Here is a 16,451-nt window from a genome sequence, read left to right as displayed (position 1 = left end):
CGGGCGGCACCCACCTTGCCTGTTACCCGGGGCTTTCTCCCCAGGTGACCTTCAGTATCAGGTGGTAAACTGCCTGGCCAGTTTGTTCAGTTATCTGTCTCCATTTCCCCATTCCATTTGCAAAGGAATTTCCCAGCTTCTTCTGAGCCTGCCCCAAAGCAAGTCCTTGATCAAGAAGGTCAAGAATAGAAGATCATTCAGTGTTTTGCAAAAATGCTCTTTTTAAAACAAGAGGTGAGAGGTTGCATGAAGAACAGAAATTCCTTGAAGCGGTGCAGTCTGACACTAAATATTCAGATACGCCCCCAAGACTCCTGGGAGGTTCCTCACTGATTCCTATACTCCGGTAGCGAACTGAGGGGCACAAGGGCCACTGCAGCCGGGCAGGGATGGAGCAAGGCCGTTCCTGAGTGAGACAAACAGCCTTAGCCACGGGGTGACTCCAGAACCTCCAGGCTGGAGGGCACAGGCATGCACTGGGGTCAGAGAGGACCTTAGGGAATCCCCTTCAGGCTTTTGGTACAAATGCAGCTGTTTTGATCTTCACTGTGTGCTTGTTTGTGGTGGTTTAGTGTGGGAGGTGAAGGAGATTGTGGGCTGAGATGAAAGCTAAACGATGGGCTGTGTTTTTACTTTCAGAGGGAACTGTTTCTGTCCCCGAAACCCAGGCCCCTTCTTCCTTAGCAAATAGTCTTCACTGTGCACACGTCCCAGCTGCCCCCCCCGCCCCCCCCTCCCGGGTGTGGCCACGTGGTCAGTGCTCAGCACAGAAATATGTCCCTCTGGAACATGCTTCTCAAACCTTAGACCTGGTTCCTCCACTCGCCCGCCCTCCCCCCTGGAAGCCAGGCATGGCAGGGACCCTGCCCGAGCCAGGGACCTGGCACCCAGGCCCTAGAGCAGGGATTTCCCACCTTTTCATCTCCTGGCACACGCCAACTGATGACTGAAATTCTGTGGCACACCAAAAAATATATTTTTGGCTGATCTGAGAGGAAAAAAAAAAAGGTATAATCTTGATTCATTCACACCGGATGGCTATTGTTGTGTTGGCTGCAGTCACTGTTTTGACAGTCTCAGGGAAAAGAGGTCACGGGAGTGTGGAAACAGCAGTCTCAGGGCAGTAACCGAACAGTCAGGTAGTGCATGTTTTCACCATTCCTGTGGCACCCGGTTGAAAATGGCTGCCCTAGAGCAGCGGCCGCCAACCTTTCGGAGCTCACGGACCACCGGCTGGCGACCGCTGCTCTGAGCCATCACATTAAAATGTCTGGCCCTCCTGAAGGTGATGTGCTGGAGAAACCAGTGTGGAGACCACACTGTTATGTAGAGCCGCTCAAGGACCCCCCGCTGTCCTGGTCCCTGCTGTTTGTACATTTCCCGCAGGCACCAGGCATGTGGGGGAGCAGCCTTCGGGATGACAGCCCTGTCATTTCTGACGGCAACTTTGTGGGTAGCTGCGTCCAAACCCCTAGTGGAAACTCTCCTGAACCCGACTCCCAGCAACCTTGAAAGGCTATAAATGACGGTTACTTTTTCAAGCCACGACATTTCGGAGTGATTTGTTACGCAGCAAAGGAGAACCCCAACAGTCCGTTACAACAGATCAGCCCGGCCATAACATGCCACTGCTGTACCTCTGTCTCAAAATTATCCTTACAAACAGTCTCACAAAAACCAAGCCTCCAAGTCCATTCACACATCATTACTTTTAGACATTTTATAGGTGGAACAGAATAAACAGAGAGGTTGGGCAACTTGTGGTCAGAGTTGAACTGTGAATCAGAGACTGTGGTTTCTGGTTTCGAGTCTCAGGAGGGCAGGAAGGGAGCTTAGAGGTCAGGAGAAGGAGGCCTAACTAGGAGCTCCTTGTGCAAAGCCCACAGTACCCATTGCCCAAGGGACCCACGTAGTAGGTGCGTGTGTGAAGGGATGGATATGGGTCCAACTGTGTGTGTAGAACAAGCTCAGAGGACCAGCCAGAAGTTAGGTTCTGATACAACACTGTCTCCGTTGAACAGAGAATTTGCATTTCTGCCCTGGCTCTGTGCCATCGACGTGCGGATTGCAGTCTTTGGGTATCTGGTTTCCTCTGGTGTAAGTTAGGCAGCTGGACAATGACTCTCCCGGTCCCAGCCAACCTCCAGGACGTGACTCCCACCCTGAAATAACCACCTTATAAAGCTACCGCTGCATCCAGCGCCCATTCCTCGCCGGCGTCACAGCACAGGCAGTAAGCACAAAACAGCAATTTTCTCCTACCTCCTGCTAATGCCAGGTGCTAGGTAATAAAACATATATCACTGACTTTCCAAAGGCCACAAAACTCTGCTTTACACTTACATTAAATAATAATCTACACGCCCGCTTCCCTCTGAACAGCCCCTTCCTGCTCGCGTGGAAACAACAGTGTCAGGGCAGAAACCAACACTGAGGTGACGTGTGCAGGCTCCATCCACTGTGAGCACGCACAGTTCCAGAACATCTCTGTGCCGTCAGAGGGACGCATGAGGCTGAAGGACATTTCCTTTTCAAAAAAAAGGAGGAAGAAGAGAAGAAACCAAGTGACGAACCATGGCACTCCGAGTAAGTAAATCCATCCATAAAGCGCACTGAACGTTTTCTTAGAGAAAAAGGAGGAAGCGAATTCAGTGTCCAACAAGAGAGATCTGGGTAAACAGTCCATCTGAGGAGGCCGATAGAAAACTAGGAGATGCCATGTCCTTTCATAGGTGTGAGGGGGTAGAAATGGCCAGAACGCACAGTTGAGTGAAATGGGTGGTTTATAAAACATACACACAATGGGATCCCAACTTTGAATTTAAAATGTCATGTTATCTATTTTCCACATTAGAAAAAGATCGAAAGGGTATATAGTAAAATACTAACATTAGTTTTTACCAAGTAAGAAAATAGATGCTTTTTTACTTGGGTATTTATCTGCAAATACCACTTTGCTTCAACAAGTAGCGTTATTTTTATGATCTGAAAAAGGTAAAGAAATTCAAATCACAACCTCAAATTGTATCAAATACTGAAATCTTTTAAATGAAGAGAATTGATTTTTTTTTTAAATGTTCAATATGACTAAGGAAAAGGAATGCTGAATATATACGTCTTTCAAATAGATTAGTATCCCTAAAATTGAAATAATAAAACAAAATAAAGTCAGATTCCAATCTACAACAGCCCTGAATACAACCCATGCCTCCTTTTCCCCAATCATTCCTCCTAACAAAAGTATTTCTTACCAATACGCACTTAAAATGGAGACTGCATTTACTCAGTCAACTCTGGTTACCGCTAGCCTCAGACTAAGTTTCGTCACTACAGTTGCTAAGCCTAAAATTGGCAAACATTTATTTTGTCCCTCAGCTAAGCCCTCGTGAGCCTCACAAAGAAAGCACAGTGAAGTGCTGAGGACGGGATGCGTGGCAACTTAAGATTTCAGCTTGCTCCCCAGAATCACAAACATCAGCTCCCTAGAGATTTTCCCCTCACTTAAGAAACGGTCAAAACCAAACCAATACAAGACAAACACCCTTTAAAACCATCTGCCCTTCAGAGGGAGGAGAAAAGAAGCCTCTTCTAGACTAATTCCATTGTTGGATAACTCCTTTCTTCGATCGCATGTAGAGCAGAACAGCTGTAACCCATCCAGGCAAGCTGCTGTCCTGCAGGGAGGGGAGAAGCCCCCCTGAGACAGCATCTTCCCGCAGGGGATGAGCTCCCCCTGCCCCACGGGGGAAGCGACAAGTTTGGGGGGGGGCGGGAGGAGGCATTGTTCCCTTGGGGCGCAGTCGCCTTAGCACCTACCTGTGCTCTCCCAGGCTAAGCCGCAGGTCTGCCTTCAGCTGATGCAGTGACCTCACCGGAGGCTCAGGCAGGTAGAACAAGAAGCTTTTACTAGTCTGTGCAGCTCCTTCCGTGGAAATATTGCATGAGTCAGCTTTTATCTCTCAAAACCCGCCACACAAAGGCTTTACAAAAACCTGATTTGCAAGTTTCTGCTGCCTTTTCCCCCCTCGTGTGCAGACCACAGACTTCAGCATCGCTCAGAGCCTCAAACGAAACATGACATCATTGAATTGAGAGACAGGACAATAGACAGCACTGTGGGTGAGTTGAAAACGCACATTTCCCTGAGCAGGACCCTGCGCCGGCCATTCCTCTGCGGACATCCAACACAACCCACGCTGGCCTAGCACTGCTCCGGCTCTACCTTCCTGGCCCCGGCTACCGCTCTCATTAAGGTCCACAAAAGAAGCAAGATCTCGGGGTGTTTTCAAGTTCACTTCCTGAATTATAAGTTTGTTTCAAAGTAAATGGACACATCTTTAACCTACGTTTTACAGTGAAGTTTGGGGGTGGGTGGGGGCAGGACTGTGAATAACACACAGTGGAAAGAACTTTGGATATTAGTTTCTGTTAACAAGACATTGAACTTGTCGTAAGTAAGCAAAGTGAAACTGGAATACACTGCAGCTTGACTTTTTCAAAATGGTATACAAAAATCTATCTAAAGACAAGTACCGAAAATGTAAACTGATAGGCATTTCTTAGAAAAAGTTACATTCTGTGATTTTATATTCATAAATGCTAAGAAATAAAAACAGAATGACTAACTCCCAGTTTCAGTAGGAGAGACCTTCAAATTATGTTGGGTTTCGATTTTCCTAAGCCCAGCTGCCCATCTTAAAGTACTTTATCTATTTTTATATAAAGATTCCAAAGGTTCACACTTGAAAAAGATAATGACTTCCTTAGATGAAGGTCTTCAGATGTCCAAAAATGTTATTGAAAATGGATACCGGCACTCCAGGGAGCTAGAACTCAAAATATGGATTATACCCATGTATAGACATTTAAAACTCAACTAAGAATCAAAGTCCTGTACGTGGAAGTTCTATTTAGAGCCTTCATTTGTGGTTGTGGAAAATAACATTAGCTGGTCATCTTTACTATAACCACTTATTAAGTGATTGTAAACTAACTATGATGGGATCATTTGTTTTAATGCTCATTTCCTTCAAATAAGGATGAACATATACAGGGCTATTTAAGTAAGCCATTTGGATGGAAATGTATCATCTAGTTCAGAAGACAACTTATTGCAATGATTTCTCCGCCAACAAACTGACCAGTTTGGTGGAAATCACTACATTACAGAGGCTGAAAAGGGCGTTTGAGAGGAAGGGTTCTCCTGGGCTGTGGGGACTCTTAAGTCTCCATTCTGAGGACTCAGAGATCTCTCTTACCCTCCACCCCCCCAATGACGTCCCCCAGACCCATGTCCAACTCATCCATTTCTACTCAACCAAGTGTCAACTCAGATTTTACAATCTCCATCAGATCTTCCACACCAGCTCCAGCCATTGCCTTTCCATTGTTGAATGGCTGTTGATTACACTTAAAGTATCGCATGGTCTCATTTGGAATTCTTGCCTAATTGTCTCTCAGGCCCTGGAATTTCAGCGTGGGAAGCAGGGAGTCTTCCTATGGATTAGAGCTCCGTGTGGAAGATACAAAGATCTCAGTTCTTAGACAGAAATACACAGAGGCTGCTGGCTTCTTGCCTGTATATATCCTTGCACCACACACAGTCCCTTCACTACTTTTATCTTCCCATCAAGTATTATTGCACAGGACTTGGAGATATACATATGAAAGAAACATTTTTTAACCCCATCCCCGGCAGAAACGTGTATACACGTTTTCACAAAATGTTCTTTTTCAGTCGTCGACGAGTATACTAAGAAAATATGGTAAAAAAATATGGTTTATAGGAAGACGAGTTACAAACTATTTTCATAACCAGCATCAAAAATACTATATAGAACCAAAATAAAAAAATTAGTCTGAAAAAGAAACGTTTTTAACAAAAAAATTGTTGGGGAAGGGGTTAAAAGCCATTTCTGAGAGATGCCGTGTACATTACAGGTGAACAAAAACAGCAAAGCTATGTGGTGTGTGGATGCTGGGCAGTCTGTAGACGACATTGCCTTAGTGCCTCCGCTCTGAGAGGCAGCTGTGAAGAGACAGCACAAGCCATACGTGGTCCCCTGGGTCAGCCACTTGTTAGTTCGCCTGCGATTCTTGCTTTAGAAAAGTCATTGACTTGTATCAGAAAAGACCTTTCATATATCATTGAAAATAACTGCAACTACCCTGTGTTGCATCTACAATCACGGAGGGGCCATGGTATTGTGAATCTAATTTTTAAATGAGAAGCTTTTTTAGAGCAAGGAACACACACACACACACACACACACACACACACACACACACATAAACACACACTTTTTTTTTGGCCTTTCCCTTTATCCCAGCACTATTTGCTGAATGAATGAACAATTGAAAGTGCATAGGGCCCCGGGAGGGACAATACAGACACATAAGAGCAGGGAGAGAAAAAAGGGAAGAGAAAGTTATATTTCTTGGCCAACATGGAGGCTCTTCCACACCTGAGGGCTGAGGAGCCTTCGGGGCCTCGGTATTTGCTTAGGGCTTCTGCTCACCTCAGCCCTAGTCCTTCCCACCTCATATCCCACACATGGGTCACGCTGGCCGGCAGGTGTCTGGACGTTCATGCATGCAGCCATATGCATCCCCAAACATGTGAAAGGCATAAGCCTGGCATCCTCGCCGGCCTGTGCTGCACAGCGTATTTGACGATATGAACAGTAGGTGGAAACACTGTTTTGCTCAGCAAAATATATATTTTTAAAAAGATAGTGAGATCGGCCACAGATAAGATGCACACTTATGCCTCATTAAGTGAAAAAGATCCTCTTACTGGAAAGCAGCCCTTGTTAGCTCCTTCACAGCACCGTTACACAATCAGGAAGCAGGAGTGGGGACCCAGCACCCACAGGACATGTCTGCAGCCAGCAGGACACAATCCAGCCAGCAAGCCGAGTGCAGGCCAGGCCTGTGGCCTAATTGGAGGAGGACCAGAGAGTCCCGCCATTGAAAAACATCCCTTCCCAGAAATCTGCCCCGGGGCCTGGAATGCTATGATGAAAAACCGATGAGAAACCAACTCTTTCTGGTTTCAGGTAAAGTCCCTCAGTTGAAACTAATGTCCTCTGGGAAGGGGGATGGAGTTATTGTCCCAGTGCGTGAATTAGCTTGCTATCCTTCTGAGGGACTTGCAGGTCTTTCAGGAAGGAGGCCGGAGCGGGGTTGTCTGCAGGGAAGGGGAGGCAGGGGGGCCCAGTGCAAATAGCCTGCAGTCTAGGGGCTTGCCCAGGTCTGACCTAATTGAGATACTTTGCTGACTTTGCAGCCAGGCAACAGCTCCAAGAAGCTGTGCAATGAAGGATGAAAGAATGGCCCAGAGAAAGAAAGAGGGGCGAAGGCATGCACTCCTTTTCACTCCAGCCAAGATTTCCCTTTCTATCATCAATATCGGGTAAGGCGGATGTAAAAAATAATCTCACGTTTTCAGATAAAAACGGCACTAGAAGTTATACGGGCTACTTCCAAACACAAACACAACCCCTACATTATACATGGAGCGTAACAATTTAAGTGCTGGGGGAGGAGTGGACCTATTTATCTTGTGATTTAAGACATGGCCATTGTGACAATGTCCCAAGACAAATGGTAAAACCAACTGTTTTCCGAAGCTCAGGACTCTGCCAAAACATTCTTACTTTTTTCAGTCTATTAGCACTTTTTTTCTTTGAAAGAAAAAGGCATGTGACTACACTGTATAAGCGCATACCACAGAGTCGATGGTAAATATTAAAGTCGATCGCATGCCAAGAGGTGTCACACACCCACTGATGTCTCGTAGGAGGACACGCCGGCCTTCCTCCTGCAGTTGAGATGAAGTGCAGGAACGCCCTCTGCGCTGCAGTGTTGTTTATCAAAAACCCATATACCCTCTCCAGACACTCTACTGTGAACGCAGGCAATGTCACCGGCTAGGAATTCTGCCTGGCTATTGTTACACAAAGCAAACTATATGTTTTGTTAAACAAACAAAAAAGCTAATCTCCACCCCCCCCCCCGCCCCCCAAAAAAGGGACTATTTTCAAAGTGAAATAATTTGAATGGTGAGTTTGTCTTCACAAATTTAAAAAGTATTTACTCTCAGCAAAAGACACAGTCTAAGGCAGACAAAAGCACTCAAGTATAGGAGACATTAAATGAAAATACTATTTTTGTGTGCATCCGGGAATACTGAATCTAACAATGGAAACCTAACTGTCAGGAATAAATAGTTACCAGGACTGAAGTTATCCAGCTGAAAATATAAGGCCTCATCCCCGATTGCACTAAAATGTCTATATTGAGGCAGGGCCATAAGAATTTTGGAAAACACACACACACAGCCCACTAATCACGACACTTCTCCACGGCCCACCCTTACCTTGCAACCAAGGCACGATTTACTGCATCATCTATCCGTCTGCCATGAGCCCCAGCGAGCCGGCCTGGAAGGGCACACACTCTTGGTCCCTAAAATCCTGGGGTTCCTGGGCTTCCTCCAGGGGTGCACTTCTCTGCCTCGAGGACAACCGTGGGCTCTATTTTCCCCTCTGTTCTTTTATTAGGATACTTTGGTCTTTATTGTCCAGAGACAATGAAATCAAGTCTCAGTTATTTCTGAACGGAACAATTTTTAGATATCAAGCAAGCAGCATGTTACAAATAGTCTCTTGCTTTCAATACCAGATCAGGCCCATCTTTAAGGACACCAGGGGAGGAGTCGCCGTGCTGAGCACAATGGGCTAATTATCCCTCTAAGAATGCAGTCTGTTTCCAGACATTTTTTTCTAGGAGATAACACACATCGAATCAATTCATAACGAAAGGCATGCAACACAATCTATATTCTGAAACACCCTTTAAAAAATAGATTTAAACTTGTAGACGGGACTTGGGCACGCTGCTGGAATCCTGCAGCAGTATTTTCCAAAATAACAAGCAAAAGGAAAATCTATTATGGACTCTGAGTACCACCATGGAGGTTCATAACCTTTATGTGAGCTTGCAAAGCCATTTTACTTCTTTTGACTGTTTTTTTTTTTAATCAATTGATTGATTTTTAGAGAGAGAGAGGGGAGAAGGCAGAGAGAGAGATACATTGATTTGTTGTTCCACGCATTAATGCATTCATTGGTTGATTTTTGTATGTGCCCTGACTGAGGATTGAACCTGCAACCTTGGTGTACCGGAACAACACTCTAACCCAGCCGTAGGCAAACTACGGCCCGTGGGCTGGATCCGGCCCGTTTGAAATGAATAAACTATTGAAAAAAAAGACCGTACCCTTTTATGTAATGATGTTTACTTTGAATTTATATTAGTTCACACAAACACTCCATCCATGCTTTTGTTCCGGCCCTCCGGTCCAGTTTAAGAACCCATTGTGGCCCTCGAGTCAAAAAGTTTGCCCACCCATGCTCTAACCATTAAGCAACCCGGCCAGGGCCGCCATTTTTCATTTGGGCAGAGGAGAGGGACAAGCCCTCCTGGCCAGCCTTTCCCTAGAGCCCAAGGCGATGATGCGGAGGGGTGGGCTCAGCTCCCCTCGCCAGCACAGCCCTGTTCTGTAGACTCTGCGATGGTGGGTTCAGGGACATGACCAGCTTGCAGTGGAGGCGCCAAGGAGTCGCTCAGAGCAGCCCTGAGCCCGCCCCTGAGCTGTCCCGAATCTCCCCACAGCGACGCCTCCCTTAGGATGGCCACTGTCAGGTTCTCCCCCGAATCCCAAGGCCACTTTCAGTGTCCCAGTAGTTGACAGATCGACCTCTGGATGTGACCCAAGAATGGATTCTCCCCAGGGGGCTGCTTAACGTCCAGAATGGCAGGGGGTGGGTCCAGCTCCTACTCCTGGTCTCCAGCCCTAGGTCACACGGAGATCCCATTCAGGCGGAAAAGTGCAAAAGGCCGAATATAGACCCCACGCCAGGAAAGCAGAACTCCTTCCTCTCTGAAGGAGCTGAGATGGCTAAACATTTCTCTGGTTATTTATTATTTATTTATAATATACTAGAGGCCCAGTGCACGAAATTCATGCAAGAGTAGACCTTCCCAGCCCTGGCTGCCTTGGTCCTCGCAGCCGCGGCTTCATCCAGAAGGTCATTCCGCTGTTTGGCCGTTCAGTCGGTTTGCATATTACGCTTTTGTTGTTATAGATTTTTATTGATTTCAGAGAGGAAGGGAGAGAAAGACAGAGAGAGAGAGAAACATCAGTGAGAGAGAATCACTGATCGGCTGCCTCCTGCATGCCCCCTACTGAGGATTTTGAGCCAACAACCCCGGCCATGTGCCTTGACTGGGAATCAAACCATGACATCCTGCTTCATTGGTCGATGGTCAACCATTGAGCTACACCGGCCAGGCTCAGGTTTTTTATTTTTAACTAAAGAAGGTGACAGGGGTTGCTCACCTTAGGTATGTTATGACAACGGTCCTACGCACCCGTCTTTGCCTTTCAGAACTCTGGCACGCACAGCCGCCCCCCCCGCCCCCCCCCGGGCCTTCCCTTGACTTCAAGAACAGCAGCCACTTTGTCACCCTCATTACCTGGGGACCTACCAGGCCCTATGGCTGCGCCTCTGGATGCTCCTGTGGAGCAGGCTGGACAAGTGTCAGGTAAGTAGTGACAGGTGTGCCAAGTGTTCCCAAGCCATGTGGGACACACAGGTGCGACAGGGACTGTGTACATAAGCACTTGCTCTATTTTCCTAACCTGTCTTCCCACTATTTTCACACTGCCCTTCAAGCGCCATTAAAAGGGGACAGAACTTGGAGTTGACAGTGAATCCAGCTAAGCCAGGCTGCCTTCACTTACTCCCTTTTCCAGTCTGGAGAGTGAGCTCTGTTAGACTCATCTTTCATCTTATATTTAATTACGTGGTAACCAAGCTGAGAGCCAAACTTGCTGAAGGTTTCTGTGGGTCCAAGCGCTTGCCTAATCCCTAGTTCCCACATGAAGTAACTTGTTTATGTTCGCAGAACAAAGGGAAGGAAACGGAGCTGTGTCAGGCTCCAGCTTCAACTTAATGAGGCCGAGGAACAAGTGCAACCAAATTTATGTTGGTTTATTCGGAATAAAAACGTTTGCATCCTTGCCCAGTGGTTGAGTGGACCTATGAACCAGGAGGTCACAGTTCGATTCCCTGTCAGGGCACATGCCTGGTTGCGGGCTCAATCCCCAGTGTGGGGAGTGCAGGAGGCGGCCAATCAACGATTCTTGCTCATGATTGATGTTTCTATCCTCCCTTCCTCTCCCTTCCTCTCTAAAATCAATAAAAAAAATTTTTTAAAATGTTCACATTCTTTACAAGTATATGAAAAAAAAAGAAAGAAAGAAGGAAGGAGAAAGAGCCAAAACATTCATCTAGAGCAGCAGTTCTCAACCTGTGGGTCGTGCCCCCTTTGGGGGTCGAACGACCCTTTCACAGGGGTCGCCTAAGACCATCAGAAAACACATATATAATTACATATTGTTTTTGTGATTACTCACTATGCTTTAATGATGTTCAATTTGTAACAATGAAATTGGGGGTCACCACAACATGAGGAACTGTATCAAAGGGTCGCGGCATTAGGAAGGTTGAGAACCACTGATCTAGAGGTTCGAGAGGTGGGATTATGGGGGAATTCCCTTACTGTGACCCAGTCTCAACATTTTCTTTAGTGAATGTGTATTATTTGTATAATTAAAGTAGAAATGAACCAAATAAATGGATGGGAAGGCTAGTCCCCATGTGTTGACCTCCCCTTCCCTGGCTTTCTCCGCCCTGCCCTCTGCCTGCTGGCTTCCAGTGGGTTTGGCTAATGGGAGACTCTAATGTGAATGAAGCAAGAGCCGAGGGAGACAGGGGCATTTCTCCCTGCTCCCTGGCTGAGGAGGGGTCGCTGCTCAGCAGTGGCTGCACACAAGGTGGCCCAGCCCCACGGCTCCAGCACCCATTGGGCTTTCTGTGGGTCTTCCTGGAGATTGAAGGTAAAGCTTCCTGCGGTTGCTACAGCCCCTTGGCGCTTCACATCCCCGGCTCCCTTAGCCACCCACCTTAGTGAAGGCGCCTCATTGAACTCTCCACTGGGGACCAGCTGAGCTCCTCTAGTTTCTTGCCAAGTTCCTGGCTGATACAACTTCACACTAACTCCAGCATCTCTGGTCTGAAGTGCTGGTGACAGTCTGATCTCACATACTCTGTCAGAATGGTGACCATAGCCCAATTTTACCGGCATTTTTGATCTACAGCCTGCTTGATTCAGGTCAATACAATACATACTTAATTTGAACCTATTCGATGCCAGAAACACATTTTGAATTTGATATCTACCGATCTATGTTTACTCAATAAATATTTATTGAGCAGCTACTAAGTACCAAGCAAGGTCTTAAGCACTAAAGATACAACAGTGAACGAAACAGGTAAAACCTCCTGCTTTTGTGGACTTTATTGCGAGTAGTGGTTATATGGACTGAAATCCTCTGGTGACAGCATAGCAATATTGGAGAGATACTAGTGAGGTTGTCCAGTCTAACTGCTTATCTGCGGCGTGAGTGACCACTTACAATAGCGCATCGGGCATGCAGTCTCTGCTTGGATACTGTCAGTTACCAGGCATTTGATCGCTGCTCAGTCAGTCCATCACACTTGGGGGCAATTCTAATCCTTAAAGTATTTTCTCACATTGAGCTGAAGTTCTTCAAAGGACACTACGGGGAAACACAAGTACATGCCTCTTCATTCAAATATGTACTGAAAAAGTACTTAGTGATTCCTGGAGGCGGGGTTCAGTGGGGTGGGGGGTGGGGGAGGTTTGCCCCTGTGCTAAGGGGATGAGGGTGGAACTGAAAAGGGGCACCACCCTCTGATCTCCCTCTCCATGTGTCTCCCGAGCCTACGTTTCTATGGCTTGCCACCTGAGTGTTTTCAGAATCGTAACAATCCCCAGGTGGACTTACGACTGGAAAAAACGTTAAAAAGTGTGGAAAATAAATGCTCTCCTTGCTCCTCCTGTGTCATACTTTTACATGCAGCAACAACACTGTCCTCAGAGGCCCATGGTGTGGCCAGGGAGACAGACACTGAACAGCCACATGGGTAAGGGACAGCGTAGGAACGGCATGGGTGCTGTGACAGGTAGAGGGGACCTGCCGGGGGTGGGGGGTGTCGCAGAAGGGATGTGTGACATCTGAGTGCAGAGAAGGGGCTCACGAGGGGCAGCCAGGCAGGGAGAAGAGCTCGCCCATGGTTTTACTTCCTGCAAGGAGACTGCTGGTATACCTGGCCTTCTGCCCACGGTGACCACCCAACCTAGATACTTTTCCATGGACAGTCTTGTCTGCCAATATACTGTGCACACCATGGTAATCACTGTGTTGACTAATAATCCCCCTTATAAAGCATCTTATTGTTTCCTTCTCTACTGTGGGGTGACCCCTTCCTCTGTGTATATCAGCTTCCATGGCTTTTCTTATTCCCCCTCCAAACACTGGGCAGAGCTCTGGGCAGTAACCGTGATTGTTCTCGCCCAATCGTCTGGACAGGGCCCCTTAGCAGGCGTGGTTACAGTAAACCACAACATACGCTTCCCTATCAGGTATAATCAGATTCAAGTGAACATCAAGGAGCCCTAAAGGAAGAGGGTCCTGGAGGACAGCCTGGGGGAGGGTCGCCCTACTTGCTTTGTCTTGCTACTTCAAGGGGACTTAAGGATTGACTGCACACTTGAGCCTTGAGTGTTTCCCAGGATCCGTTGGTCACCATTCTGAGGATACGCAAAGCCAGGACAACTGCCCAGTGCCAATATGGCTCCAAACTGAAGACATCTGCTAAGGTGTCTGAACAAATAAAGACGTGACAAAATGGCAACCCCCCGAGGATTAAGGTGCTCTAAGAGGATCGGGGAGTTAGGTTTTCACCATGACTGCTGGTTATCACCCTAGTGATGTAGCAATAAAATCCATCCCTAAAACTGAACTAATTTTATTCAGTCGAAACCATCATTTGCTAAAGAGACACGTGGCAAGGACACAGACCTGGAGCTGAGATGTGTGGAATCTCAGCTGTCCTTAACCATTTTGTCATCTTGGGCAAGTCACTAACCTCCCTGGGTTCCAGATTCCTTCTGGATTAGTAAAATGAAAACTCGGGAGTCTGTGACACTTAAGAACACTTACCCAGTCTATGGATCTAAGACCCCATGGTTTTGGATGATGTATGGACACAATGACCCACTTTTTAACTCCACGGACAGTTTCTCTTGAGGCTCTCATATAACATGTGAATCTTAACTGTGGTCTCGCTGTTACAGTCAGGTGACCACAAGCTGATGCAAAAACCAGGAGCATATAATTCCTTATGTGGCCAAGCTTGTGATAGGCACCTAACTCAACCATCATCAACAGAAAGATTTCCCACAAAAATTCTGAACATCGTCTGACACAGGCCAGTGTTTAGCATCAAGATTACGCTTCTGACTTCTTTAGTGACCTCACCTCCACTTTCTGCAAGAACCGCATTCTGAAAACCAGGTTACAGTGAAGATCACGGAATAACTCATTCAACCACAGGGGTAGTCACTTGGGGTTGCATCTCAACCATGTACCTGACCTATAATATACTCCCCCGGAGGGTGCATTCTGAGGCCGAGCAAGCAGAGGGTGACCTGAAGACTTGCTTGGCAACACTGAGTTTAAATTTCTTTCAGTTGAGAAACCAAATTTTGAAAGTTAGGATATTTCACATACAAATGCCGATGTCTGCCCTCCCTGGGGAAGAGCATGCCAGGAAAAGAAGGAAGACGCATCCGTCACCACTGCTCTTACATTCCCATTGGCAGCACCAGGTGGAGCTAAGCTTGCCCCTGTTTTCCTGGCTTTCCAGCCCACCGCATCCCCCCACCCCCACCCCTTCAGTATGACACCTGCCCCCTTCACTCCTTCACATGACGTGCCTGTCCCTGGAGCCTACAGAATTTGACTCTGGGTTACAGGCATGGACACATTTGGACACTACATGGTATCTAGGTTAGTCATCCTAGAATGACCAGATTACTAGAAGTAAGAACAATCTGGTAAGAACAGTTTATTTCTCTTCAATGTGTAAATCAGATGAAAATGAAAGAATTAAAAATATCACTTGTTGTTTGTTATGCTATACAAGAGTAGGCAAAAAATAAAATCAGAACCTAAGATCAGAACCGCCATGGACAGATTTCGGGAGGGGGGTGAGGGACTAATGTTTACAGGGGAGGGGTGGGAGAATATTAACTGCAGTTTAGAAAATCTAAATTGTCTTTACCATTGGGCCTCATGAACTCTTATTTTCATTTTTTCACTCTTTATATTTATTCCTCATAGCTCTGTCACAAACATACAGCACACCAATAAATATCAGTTTGTTCAGGGTCTCTGTGCGGGAATAAAGATGGAAGAAGCAGCGCAAATGGCAATTCTGCCAAACCAAACACTCCAATAGTTTGGTGTCATACTTTTTGACATTGAAAAAATCCTGGGACAGTGAGACAAAAACCACAGCTGGAAGAATAATGAATTGAGAAGTCTGGCCACACTCGGGGGTCGGCCATCCAAGACCCTTCTACAAATGCTGACGGGGGACTTCGCTTTGGAGACTCTTCTGAAAAACAAGCCAAGATCAACTACAAATGTCAAAATTTACATATCGTATCCTAATCTCATAAAGCATTCATTTGTTGTTGTACCTTTTTAAAAAGTAAGAGGACAGAAGTTAAGGCTTAGAACTGCAGATCCCAGTCCCATCCAAATAAACAAGGGCTGTGGGACGGGGCTTATGGGAGTAAGCAGGCCCCTGACTTGGAAGAGCCCTCACGCATCTGACACTGAGCATCTACAAACACACCCAGAGGCCTTCATCAGCAGCATTTTTCCTGGAAACGGGGGGGACACCCCACCCTGCACCCCATGCCAGGGTTTACTTCTCTCTGAACCCTGAGATAAAATGTTCACACACAGAGGCCAGCCTCAGTGAGGATTCACAGACGTCCCCAAGTCTTTCTGAAGAAGAAACTCTCTGATATGTGATATCTTCCCTCAGGAGCAGGGGGAGAAGGGAGTGGGGAGGGGGACGGGAAAACAAACCAGCCAGGGTCTCCTAATCCCCATGTGAGAGCAGCAGCGGAAAGCTTCCCCGAGGGAAAAAGTACTCTGGACTGAGCAGGACCAAGCCAGCCTAACAAACTTCAAGATGGCACTGGCTTGCGTTTCTCATCACAGCTCGGGGGCGTGCTCAGGAGGCCCAGGCGGTCGGGCTCAGGGAGGTTTGACACACACTGTGAGGGCCCGAGCAGAGCAGGACCAAGTGAGGATAAGCTGGTCCCTAGAGCTGTCTTCTTCCTTCCGGGGTGTGTCTCTGGAAACCCTGTGGTAAGAGAGAGAGAGAGAGAGAGAGAGAGAGAGAGAGAGAGAGAGAGAGAGAGAGAGAGAGAGAGAG

The 16,451-nt window shown here is 47.0% G+C and overlaps 1 protein-coding gene across 3 annotated transcripts in view; it reads right to left on the bottom strand.

The window, feature by feature from the left end:
- The window catches only part of PLEKHG1 (pleckstrin homology and RhoGEF domain containing G1), a 141,124-nt gene that overhangs the window by 79,844 nt on the left and 44,829 nt on the right, over window positions 1-16,451 (bottom strand). Inside the window, exon 1 of one of the 3 annotated variants that reach the window (XM_015567188.1) lies at window positions 3,817-3,926. The exons of the other annotated variants lie outside the window; for them this stretch is intronic. The gene's annotated coding sequence lies outside the window, so the exon portion shown is untranslated. Of the gene's footprint in view, window positions 1-3,816; window positions 3,927-16,451 lie in introns of those variants that run through there. 3 annotated transcript variants of the gene reach the window in all.

The sequence above is a fragment of the Myotis davidii genome, unplaced genomic scaffold (genome assembly GCF_000327345.1).
Source record: "Myotis davidii unplaced genomic scaffold, ASM32734v1 scaffold1323, whole genome shotgun sequence".
Lineage (NCBI taxonomy): Eukaryota > Metazoa > Chordata > Mammalia > Chiroptera > Vespertilionidae > Myotis > Myotis davidii.
This window is presented reverse-complemented; position numbering and strand designations above follow the sequence as displayed.